This window comes from Palaemon carinicauda, chromosome 35, assembly GCF_036898095.1.
Source record: "Palaemon carinicauda isolate YSFRI2023 chromosome 35, ASM3689809v2, whole genome shotgun sequence".
NCBI classification, from domain to species: Eukaryota; Metazoa; Arthropoda; class Malacostraca; order Decapoda; family Palaemonidae; genus Palaemon; species Palaemon carinicauda.
In genome coordinates, this window is record NC_090759.1 from 66,391,519 (window position 1) to 66,404,018 (window position 12,500).

Genomic DNA, 12,500 nt, shown 5'->3' on the forward strand with positions numbered 1-12,500 from the left:
TACCCTTAGCTAGAAACTCGCAATAACGCTAAACATATGTCTCGAACCTCGTAGGCCTACAAGACAAGCAAAACAAAAATATAAGTTGAATAAGTAGGCTACGTGGATACTACAAAAGTAAGCGCTCTATTGATTTTTCCCTTATCTGTTGGAGACGTAGCATCAGTTGCATCACAAGGACCTAGTCCCTCCCACGAGAGTCAGCGCACGTAGACGATAGTACCCAAATATAGGATTCCTTATTCACTGAAAATGAATATCAGAGGTCTGTCTACCTCGAGATATTTCACTTCGCACTAGACTAATCCGGTAACACTTACAATTTTTTTCTAAGTTTCACAGATATGTCAGATAAAAATAATTGATTTGGTTCAAAGGCAAAAAATAAGAATATTGTAATATTATAATCATATCTCTTAATGAAGGCGTTTTAAATATAAATAAAAGCCACAACTAACAGAACTTCAGCCCACCTTGCAATAGACACCGCTATAGAATGTAAACACACCACCAAGATAACACAAATGACGTACGATTAAAATAAAGAATATCACAAACTGGCACTTTTCTAGCGATAACGAAGACACGTTGTGTATAAATCTATCAATAAACTATATCTTACTTTATCTTCTCAAAGCAGAGGAAGCACATCGACCATACAACCAGATCCTTCAGTAGGTTACTGCTTAGGCCAAACCGACAACGAGAAGAAAGGGGGTGGAGTGCGGTACGCAAGTTTCAGACGTGGCTGCCACACAGGCATCGTCTGCCATAGCCCAAAGCGAGTAGTGAGTAGAACTTTTGCTTAGTAACGACTTGGTAAGCTGGGCCATAAATAATTATATAACAGGCAAGAAATATTTCGCTGTTGGAAAAGCAGGATGCTACACACCCAAAGCTCCAGCAGTGAAGAGCAGCTCAGTGTGGACAGGAATGAGAAATAATGGATAAAACATATAAGGGAAATAACAAATGCAAGCATACATTTTAAGATCAGTAACACTAATAAAATGTCATACATAGACTTTGAAACGAGAGATATATATATATATATATATATATATATATATATATATATATATATATATATATATATATATATATATATATATATATATATATATATATAAACCAACATTTACTTAGGAGGAAATTTAATCTTATCAAAGGGACAATCTCTCTTCTCCAGAAAACAAAAAGGAAGATGGTTCCTTCGAAACCTAAGAATAAATTTCATTCGTGAATGTAGATTTATTTCATTTATCATATCTACAAGGAATGTATATATATATATATATATATATATATATATATATATATATATATATATATATATATATATATATATATATATATATATATATATATATATATATATATATATACATAAAATTGTTCGTAGCATTTGTGTTTCTCCCACACAATACTTTTTAAAACCTTGCAAAAGGGATAGAGGTAAAACCTTAAATGTATCATGGCTGTCTCAGTATTTACAGCGAAATTTCTCGTTCTCATAATTATAACGTACAATAGGCTACATCTATATACTAGGCATTCACGTAAGTACAGCCACTAACATTTTTGGTTTTCCCTTATTCCAGTATCTAGCCTGAGATAGCTTTTATCATCGATTACATTCTACCTCTTGGTTCGATTGATTGATTGATTGATTGAAAGTTTTCTGGCATCCTGACATCTAAGGTCATTGACGCCTACCTCTTGGTTCGAAGGGGGAATTATTTTTATAAATATGTTTGCCAAGGCAAGGTTTCAAACCCTGGCCCCTGATTCGAAATAAAGGAGTTAGTGACTAGGCCTTGCTATTATTATTATCATTATTATTATTATTATTATTAGACCATTCGGGTGAAAGAGAGATAAGAATTGATTAAGGGCATGGGTGTGATTTCAAGGCAAAGTTAATAAGATTTAAAAATTATTTTATCTTACTATTTGAGTAAATGAAAATCTTGAGCGTTAGAGATATAATGACATTAAACAACCATAAGTTACAAACCTGCCTCTCGGCTCTACAGTAGGCCTAAAGCCGGATTTTCACGGTCGAACGGTCCGTCGAACCAGGTGGTCGCACCTGCTTGTCAAACGGTTCAAAGAGGTTTTGGACAATTAAGCCCCACCCACAATTCAGCCGAGAACAGACTTTCTTCGAACCGTTCGATGAACGTGTTCGACAACCAAATACCCTGTTTACGCAATCGAAGGCTTCAAACACTTCTTGTCGAACCGCATTCGACGAACCGTTCGACGGCGTAATCCCTACTAAGGTGGAAAAGGGTTTATTTCGAATCTAAAACATGAATATGAACGGGAGTTCTCTACTTATGGCCAGGGCACCGGCGCCTGCCACAACGCTGCCACCCGTTGAGATACTACTGCTAAGGTTATTGGGTCCTTTGACTGACCAGACAGTACTTCACTGGATCCTTCTCTATGATTACAGCTCACTTTTCCTTTTGCTTCCACATGCACCCAATAGTTTGGTCTATTCTTTATATACTCTCCTATGTCCTCACACACCTGACAACACTGAGATTACCAAACAATTCTCCTTCACCCAAGGGGTTAACTACTGCACTGTAATTGTTCAGTGGGAACTTTCCTCTTTGTAAGAGTAGAAGAGACTCTTAAGCTATTATAAGCAGCTCTTCTAGAAGGACACTCCAAAATCAAACCATTGTTCTCCGGTCTTGGGTAGTGCCATAGCCTCTGAACCATGGTCTTTCACTGTCTTGGGGTAGATTTCTCTTGCTTAAGGGCACACTATTCTATCTTATTTCTCTTCCTCTTGTTATTTTGAAGTTTTTATAGTTTATACATGATAAATCTATTATAATGTTATTATTCTTACACTTCACTTGTAGTATTCATTCCTTTCCTCACGAGGCTATTTTCCCTGTAGGGGCCCTTGGGCTTATAGCATCCTGGTTTTCCAACGAGGGTTGTAGCTTAGCAAATAATAATAATAATAATAATAATAATAATAATAATAATAATAATAATAATAATAATAATATGACCAAATAGCCTACTGACTACCCTAATCAGCTAATGTCACCTGTAATCACACTAAGCGGGTTGAGTTCGATATTCCATTAAGTCTGTGATCTCGAGGCACAGTGAATTCGATAATAAAAGCATTAGTGGCTTGATATCTTAATATATGTATGTATAAATATTTATACATTTTCTGCAAATATAGTATATATATAAATATATGCATATATACACGCACACACACTATATATATATATATATATATATATATATATATATATATATACACACACACACATATATATATATATATATATATATATATATATATATATCCATATGATGTATACACAACAGTAATAAATATCGTCGTTTAAAGTCCACTGGAAATCAAAGGTCTCAGACATGTCTAGTTCATGCCTGGGGTTTGGCCATGTTCATCACCACGCTGTCCACTGCGGACTGGTGATGGTGGGAGAGTAGTCTGATCGTTCACAGCAAACTGTCTTAGTATGAGTAGCTCTGAATAGGACAGTTTTGTTGATCATGGAAATTTATAAAGTATAAACCCTTATATATATATGGGGAATAGTGTTAGGCTATATCAAGAGTATTTAAATAAGGGTTTAGATGTGCAAAATCCGTCTTTAATTACTACAAAGTTCCTTATTCTAAAACCAAAAACCCGAGAAACACACCTTAAGAGATATATATATATATATATATATATATATATATATATATATATATATATATATATATATATATATATATATGTGTATATATATATATATATATATATATATATATATATATATATATATATATATATATATATATATAAAATTTATTTTAGCATTACGAGTTTCCACTCAAGAACAACATCCAGAAAATATTCCGTCACTCTAGGATGCCCTTGTTATCCAAGACGCTCCTATCAAATTTCCCAGCCCTTCCCAAGGCTTCTTTCCCTCTATTGTGTATCTGCACACTTCTCACCCTCCTAATTCTTCTATACCACATATCATACTCCTCAAGCAGTTTATCCTGAATGCTAAAATCTATCTTTTTTCCAAATCCATATATCACTTCCATAAAGGAGATGTGGCTAACAAAAACATTTGTATAGGCCCACACTGGATTCCACCGTAGCCAACGTGAAAGCTAATCTCGGTGGCCACGCTTCCACACACTCTAAGTCTCTTCCATATCTTTTGTCCATACTTTGCTACCTTTGTGATCTACCTATTTTAAAACTCAGTTCTTCTCTCTGTCCAGAAGTAACGGATACAAAATGTAATTGAAAAGATAAAATACCACTCAATGTGGTAATTTCTTTACATATAAATAGCAAATACATGGAGCAGACTACCAGCTGATGTAGTGAACAGCAACGCAGTAAACAAATTCAAGAGTAAGTTAGACAAGTTCATAAAAACTCTAAACGAGTCTCCACGGATGGACTAAAAAGTCTTTGAGACATACAAAATACTTGTAATTCTTGTGAAATTATTATCCACTTTACTCCACAAAATTCTCCTGCCGTTCATGTTATCAATCGTAGCCCCATCTTCTAGTTTCCATTTATCTTCATAACCTACTCCCCATCATACTTACTCCAAGTTACACTTTTAAAAACTTTCAAACTTTAATTTCTCATCACTATCCTCAATCAGAGCACTCTAATCTGCAAACACTACGATTAAATTTTGTAAGACATAACTTTCAACAAGAGTTTATTGTCCTTTTTTTTTTTTACCCTAACCTGAAGCCACTGCCACAGAACCTACATCCATTCATCCTGTCCAGCCAATGTCGTCCAGCACGCGTTCCTCTCCCAAGGAAGCAGTGGAAAGCACTAATAGTGTCCTGCTTGGCCATGACGGAAAGCACCACCCAAAACTACAACTGCCTAGACTGTCTACCCCAGCTACTGAAACAGGCCACTGCTACAGTCTCTAGCTCTCCACCATCTGCTGTACCTTTGCCCAAATTCAAGCTCCAGGCAACAGAAAGCACCTCCTCACATGCTGCAGTAGCTGCCCTCACAGCTGCCCTTAATCCCCTCCTTTCTCCCTCTCTCCCTCCCTTCTCCCTTCCTGCGATTTAGCGTAATACTTTTTTGCCCTTATATCATGCACCCTCGGTCGCCTCCCGACAGTCCCTCCTGCACATACCTCTCCCCTACCCCTTCCCCTGTTCCTTCCCTATTCTCTTCCCCGCACAATAGCGTAATATGCTGCCGCCATCTTTCCTTCCAGAACATTCTAGAACAATCTAAAGGAATAATCCTGCGTTTTTCTCCCGTGCCTTCTGCTACCCGTACACACACAAACACATACTATGCACCTCTTGTCGCCACCCGACACTCCCTCATGCACATACCCTTCCCTGTTCCTCCCCTCCTTGCGCAACAGCGTAATACTTGCCACCATCTTTTTATAATACTATTCCTGATTTTTTTCTCCCGCGTTCTCTGCAACCTGCCAACTTTCCCCGCGTTTTTGCACACAGTCCTCTTTGTCTTAGATATTTCTATGACGGAGTTTACATTCTCTCCCGAATCATAATTTTTCTTTATACCTAATTTATGCTCAAGCAACTTCATCTTTTACTAATTTTAAACCTTAAACTTCTATCTCTGAATTAATGAATTCTTTTTCTTTTAGAATTCCTTCTGAAATTTTTGCCAGCGCTCTCTCTCTCTCAGCTAGCACTCCCTCTTTCGTTACCTCTACTGCTTAACCTTTTGCTTGGGATAGTTTATGCCCTATTCTTCTGCCTCCAACTAAATTGCTTTTCATTTATTCCCACGATCTTCTACTTCCCTGGGACTCGCTGTTATAACACTTTTTCTACTACTCGATAGACAATGTCTAACAACAAGTTTCCTTTCGTGGACGTGGCAGCTAGAGGGACCTGTCCCTCATTCAGTTATACAGGATTTCTTATAAGAAATGACGAGGCACCTGCTCTGCAGAAGCCATCCTGTGGGAAGCATGGCATATTGTCATTACCCACACCTGGAAACCAAAAAATTCCAGGCTGCTGAATGAGGATCAACAGTTCACTCGAAACTGCCACTACCCTAGAACTACCTAATTAGCTCTGTTATCTAAATTTAAAGTAATTTATAATCAGTTATTCTTTAAAGTAATCACACTTTCATAATATTAATCTTATTTGTTTTAACGTAAATTTTCTGAACCTTTTTCTCTGGAAAAAATTCCCTCTTTCAAAGTAAATAAAAACAAATTACAATTACATTCGCTTACGGGCTGCCAACGCAAGAACCCATGTCTTGCACAAGGCAAGGCAATCTTAACACACACACACACACACAACTCATACCTAAAATTCTCAGGGAGACGAAACCGCAAGGTGACCTCACCCTTACCCCTAAGGACCAAGAAACCACCAGCCTCCTCCAGAAGGAAGCCTTCCTGGCACTGTTTGATCCAGCCAAGAAACAACACAAAGCTGTTGTCCCCAAGTATCCAGTTACCATGCCGCTTTCCCTAGCCACCTCACTGAGCAACATCGGCGACGCGGAGCGTTGTAAGGACCAGGATGAGGTTCCTATCAGTAAGAAAATTGTCACCATTATCGACCCTATGCCACCTTCTCTTGACCTGGGAATATAGGGAACTTTTTCCATCAGAGACTACATTCCTGAGCCACTTTGATGCTTCTACTGTCAACGATATGGACTCCACCGCGATGACTGCAGAGAACCCCACATTTGTGGAGTCTGCAGCTGACATCACTCCATGCAAGAGTGCATCGATGCCCACAAGAGGGGCCAAAAATACCCAGCCAAGATGCCCCAACTGCTCACACTCCCACCATGCGTGGAACAAAGAGGTGTCTTGAGTGGCTAAGGAGGATAGCTGCCATGCATGGCACTCCAAGTGACATCCCATCTCAAAACATCGTTGCTGCCACCGAAACCACAGAGGAATCCCAGACAGAGATGCCGTCGTCAACCAGATGCTACTCCAGATCCAGCCATGCCTCCCGCCTCTGCTACTGATATAGTCACCCCAGCATCCACTGTTCCTGATCCTGTCATCCAAAGTGCTCCAACACCCACACCTCATCCTAAACCTTCTCCTCCCACTCACTCACCCACCAAAGATACTTTATCCTTGCAAGACCTAATCCCATTGCCTTGCACTTCTTTACCCAACTCCTGTCCTTTTACAACATCCCAAATTCCCCCCAGACCTTAAGTCAAATCCTCCACTTCCTCCAACCAAAGTCCACTGCCTCACTTCCCCTTCAGCAGGGATAAGTTCTTATACTTGAAAATGCTCCTTTCTCACCTACTAATCATTCTTCTCTTCTCTCCCACTCTCTCCTTACCGAGACTCACTGCTATTCCACTTTACTACTGAAACTCTTCTTTCCAGCTCCTGAATTGGACCGATTTGAGAGAGCTGACAGGCCAAGCCACTTACCCATCATGGCTTTTGGCTATGGAAAACTAAAGCTCTATGGGCAGAGCAATTGATAAATGCTCTATGGGCAGAGTAAGAGGCACTCTACGAGTGCACTCACCCACTTAAGTCATGAGACACAACACACTATGGTCAAAGCAATAAGGACACCTGACGTCCTCATCAACCAAAGTCACCTGGGGGCTATGACATCCTGTCAAGAAAGCCCCCCTCCATGGGTAAGTCCCGGGGATAAGTTTCGGGCAATCTACCTGAATTGAACTGAAGTGAGGTTTAGGAAGTGTTATGATTGTGTGCTGAAATTTATTACAGTTACGCACCTCTTTTCTCCTTTTTTCTTTGTCCCTTTTTCGTCAAACCACACTACTGCATACGGTTATGATAGGGTAACGAACACTTTGGAACAATCCATGATTCACAATGGATATATATACAGGATTCTTAAATCATTGGGAATTTCATGGCGTTGTACAGTGAAAACCTGCAAAGGAAGGCCAAGAACCGACGGTGGCTGTACAGAATTCATTCATATGAGATACAGTAAAAAAAGTTGAACTTCAAACTATCCGAGCATCTGTGATGGGGGAAAGCGTTTGATGACAAAAGCTTGATACCCATGAAAATAATGTTGATGACGATCTGAAAAAATATAGCAATGACAATCTACAGGAAGAGATGTACAAAGTTTCCAACTTTACCCAAATCTACAGAGAATTTTCTCGATGCTCTTGACGTCATGAAGTTGGAAACTGGAGTACCTATATAAAAGACTATTGAAAACTAATAAGAAAGAAAAATTCTTGGCTAGGAAATTAAAAAAGTAAAGCTAAATTGAATAAAACTGGCATAAAATTAGTTGAACCAACAACTAGTACTATTTATTGACATGAAAAATCCTGCCAAGGGAAATAAGAAAATAAAATAAAAATTAAATTACTTTAATAACCACTTTAATTAATACAAAGGTTAAGAGCTGTGAAAAAAACTAGAACTAACGTTCTTTTTGGAATACGCGCAATAGTACTGGAAAGATGTGGACAGGGCTTAAGGAGGGGTTGCAAGCCCGATCGGTAAGTAGGTAAGGATGCGGCTCCAATGTTAGGTTAGGTAGGACCCCTTAGGTTAGGTGGTACTCGTGACGGTTTACCTTGTAAAATAAGGTTATACAATATGTCCCAACGAACTATATGGGCTTCTGAAATTCTTAAAACAAACCTTCTAAGGTATATTAAATGTGTAATGTCCCTATAAATCTTATAGCTATCTATATTACATTTGTACAATTGTTAAATTATTCCTCTAACTTATTGGTTTAGAACAAATTTTTCATATACACAAGTGAATTTAAGAAGAAACTAAAGACATTACTTTTCACAAGATTATATGATTTGGAAGATGCTACAATCAAAGAATTATATAAGTTATAATGAAAATGTTTCGTTAGATGATTAATATGGACACGCCCGAGAAGTAGTTCACTCGACTTCAGTGGAGGGTTGGATTTAAACCCAAAACAAGTAAACAAGTAAGTAAACATCTTACAAAGCATACTCAGCTACTTGATTAAACCACCATACTACAACATCTTACTAATAATCCCGACTCTTGGTATTCCTATTGCTCAACCGATGCATTACTTTCCTAATATCCTCAATAATCACTTCCAAAAGCACTTTCTTCAATGTCACTGGTCCTTAAGGCATATGATTTGGTACCCGAGGCCTACCGTTTAAAATTCAGAAATGACAACAAACACCCTTCCCAGTCATTTGTAGAATTTGCGCGGGTTAAGGAGAACCAGTCGTCAGGTAGTGTTGTTTGCGTCGTTGAGGGAAATGATGCTCCTTGAAGAGTTCAAGAAGGCATGTAGCAAGGAGTTACGAGTTCATCTCGAGGATTTTAAGGTAGTGAAAGTGAGTAACGCCGCCCAATTGGCCGATGAATATGTGTTGACTCATCGTTCAGTAGCTTTAGTTATCCGGGTAGAACTGATCCCTCTTCTCGGGTAGTTAATAATGTAAATAGAGTAGAACCTTCCTCGCCTATGTCTAAAAATAATGCCAATTCTTTTTCAGGTGGTAATAAAGGGGGCATATCTGGAAGGGCTCCTTATCTCCTTTATCTCACCCCGACGTGATCCTTCTCCCTCTCCCAAATCAAACAAATCTTTAAAATAATAAATCCATAGACATACGTTCTTCAGACATATCTATATTTGCATCTTCTATCTAGATATCAATTCGTTACCTAATTAATAATCAATTCTCCCTCATATGCTTCGTCACTTCCCCTTCTAGGCTAATTGAAAAACAAATTTTTTTTCTCACGTATTTCTTCTCAATTAACTTACTCCCCCCAGGGGGTAACAAATGAACCTCAAACAAAATCCATTTGTCCTTCACTACTCTTTTCAGTTGTAGAAGTTTTATTTCAGCTGGGACAAAGTTATGGAATGATCTTTTAAATCAGATAGTTGAATCGGTGGAACTTTAAAATTTCAAAATAGCAGCGAATGTTTTTATGTTGAACAGGACATGTCTCTATAGTTTATGTATGAAAGATCTATTATAATGTTGTTACTGTTCTTAAAATATGTTATTTCAATTGTTCATTATTCTCTCGTAGTTTATTTATTTCCTTTCCTCACTGAGCTATTTTTTTCCTGTTGGAGCACTTGGGCTTATACAGTCCTGCTTTCCCAACTTGGGTTGTAGTTTAGCTAAGCATAATAATAATAATAATAATAATAATAATAATAAACAACTTTATACACACCACCTTCTACTGTAGATAAGAGCTACCTGTATTTCACAAAAACATTCTCACTGCCAAACTAAGGTAACAAAGTAACTTTTGGTATTCTTTACTTTATGAGCAAGAGTCCGTTGGGACGGCCAGCCTAATCTCCATATCTAACCCAAACTTGAAGCATATAAATAAGGGTTGTGGTGGCCTATTCGAAACATCCCTGCCTAACATTCTGCAAGACTGGGGTTCGAGCCACGCTCAAAATCGATAATTTCTTGTAGTGTCTGTAAATTCACCATCCTTGTGAGCTAAATCTACCTGCTGAGTCATCAGCAGCCATTGCCTGGCCCTCCCTGATCCTAGCTTGGGTGGAGAGGGGGCTTGAGCACTGATCATATGTATATATGGTCAGTCTTTAGGGCATTACCCTGCTAGCTAGGGCAATGTCACTGTCTCTTGCCTCTGCTATTCATGATCGGCCTTAAACCTTTAATGGTCAAACAACATCATTTCTTAACAGATTCTAAAGTCATCATGTGATGAAGAAAGATAAATGGAATTATCTGTCTAAAGAAATTACAATACTACAGAGTCATCTTTTGATTATACACCAGTATCTTCCATTGGCTTGAATCGAGAGAGAGAGAGAGAGAGAGAGAGAGAGAGAGAGAGAGAGAGAGAGAGAGAGAGAGAGAGAGAGAGAGAGGCCCATCAGTTTTTCTTCCCAACTATCCTTCCTTGGCCCTATTTCTCTCCTCTGCTACAACACCGTTGCCAATAGGAGAATAGGTGGGTGGATATATGGGAGAGATGAAGGTGGGGTGGGGTGAAAGGACTCCTAAAATCGATTGAGGGCGACACAAAGGCGCCGCCAACTGGCAAGAATACCAGAATGAGGTTATGACCCATTATTATTAAAATTTTCTTCTTTAATGGCTTGTTAATGCTGCAAGGTTAGTTTATGTAAAAATTTATTTTTTAATTTTTTCCTTATTCCTTATATATTGTTATTATTATTATTATTATTATTATTATTATTATTATTATTATTATTATTATTATTATTATTATTATTAGGTAAGCAAACTGCCTAGTTGGAAAACCAGGAAGCTTTATGCCCAAGGGCCCCAACAGGGAAAAAATAAGACCAGTGAGGAAAGGAAATACGGAAATAAATAAACCACAAGAGAAGGAACAATTAAAATAAAAGTCTAGGAACAGTAACAACATTAAAATAGATCTTTCATATATAAACTATAAAAAGACATGTCATGCTGTTCAACATGAAAACATTCGCTGCAAGTTTGAACTTTTGAACGTTGAAAAGTATAAACATTGAAGTTCTAAAAGTTAATTAATATTATCTTATTTACCACTTATAATCTCCCCTTTCCTAGCAATCAAAATCTCATACTATAATAGGCTTTATCATATCACAACCATGAAATTAATTTTCATGTTAACTGTAAACCAAAAATCATATCAGAAGTCACAATATAAGAAAATTGGAAAGATTATCTGTTCCTTTCTAAGTTATTACTATGTCCAAAAATTAAGTTAACGGGAAATAGGTAATTTTTACTTAAACAACACGGGGTAGATGGAGATGGTTTAGGCATGCTCTTCGCACTCCCCAAGAGAGATTCGTTCACCAAACTTTCGATTGGGCTCCACAAGGCACTAGAAGAGTTGGAAGACCCAAGACTACATGGCTGAGAACTATGAAACGTGAAGTAGGAGATGATGAATGGAAAAGTATTGCTTAAAAAGCTCAAGATAAAGGCGACTGGCTTAATCTAACAAAGGGCTTTTGCGTCAATAGGCGTAATATGAGATGATGTTGATAATGATAATTATCCCTCTAGTTTCTTTTTCTTAAACACCATACTAATATATATATATATATATATATATATATATATATATATATATATATATATATATATATATATATATATATATATATATATATATAATAAAAACAGATACATAAACATTAAAATAAGTGTCCCTTTATCCCTAAAAATATGAAAAAAAAAAATTATAAAAGATAACTAAACCGTAATTTACCCCTAAGTTTCTTTTTCCCAAACACCAAACTAAAAAATAAAAAGCTCAATAACAACAGTTACATAAACATTAAAATGAATGTCACTTTATTCCTAAACACTAAACTGTAATATAAAAAAAAAAAACCTATAAAAGATAACTAAACCGTAATCTGAACACAACCCAGATACAAAATTCTTCACTCTTAAGAATAAGTCTTTCAAGACA

At 37.3% G+C, this 12,500-nt stretch overlaps 1 protein-coding gene across 7 annotated transcripts in view; it reads right to left on the minus strand.

The window, feature by feature from the left end:
- LOC137627825 (annexin B9-like) overlaps positions 1 to 12,500 on the minus strand; it is a 236,275-nt gene that overhangs the window by 63,339 nt on the left and 160,436 nt on the right. The window contains exon 1 of one of the 7 annotated variants that reach the window (XM_068359207.1): positions 623 to 725. The exons of 5 other annotated variants lie outside the window; for them this stretch is intronic. The gene's annotated coding sequence lies outside the window, so the exon portion shown is untranslated. One more of the 7 variants, XM_068359211.1, reaches the window with a different exon arrangement.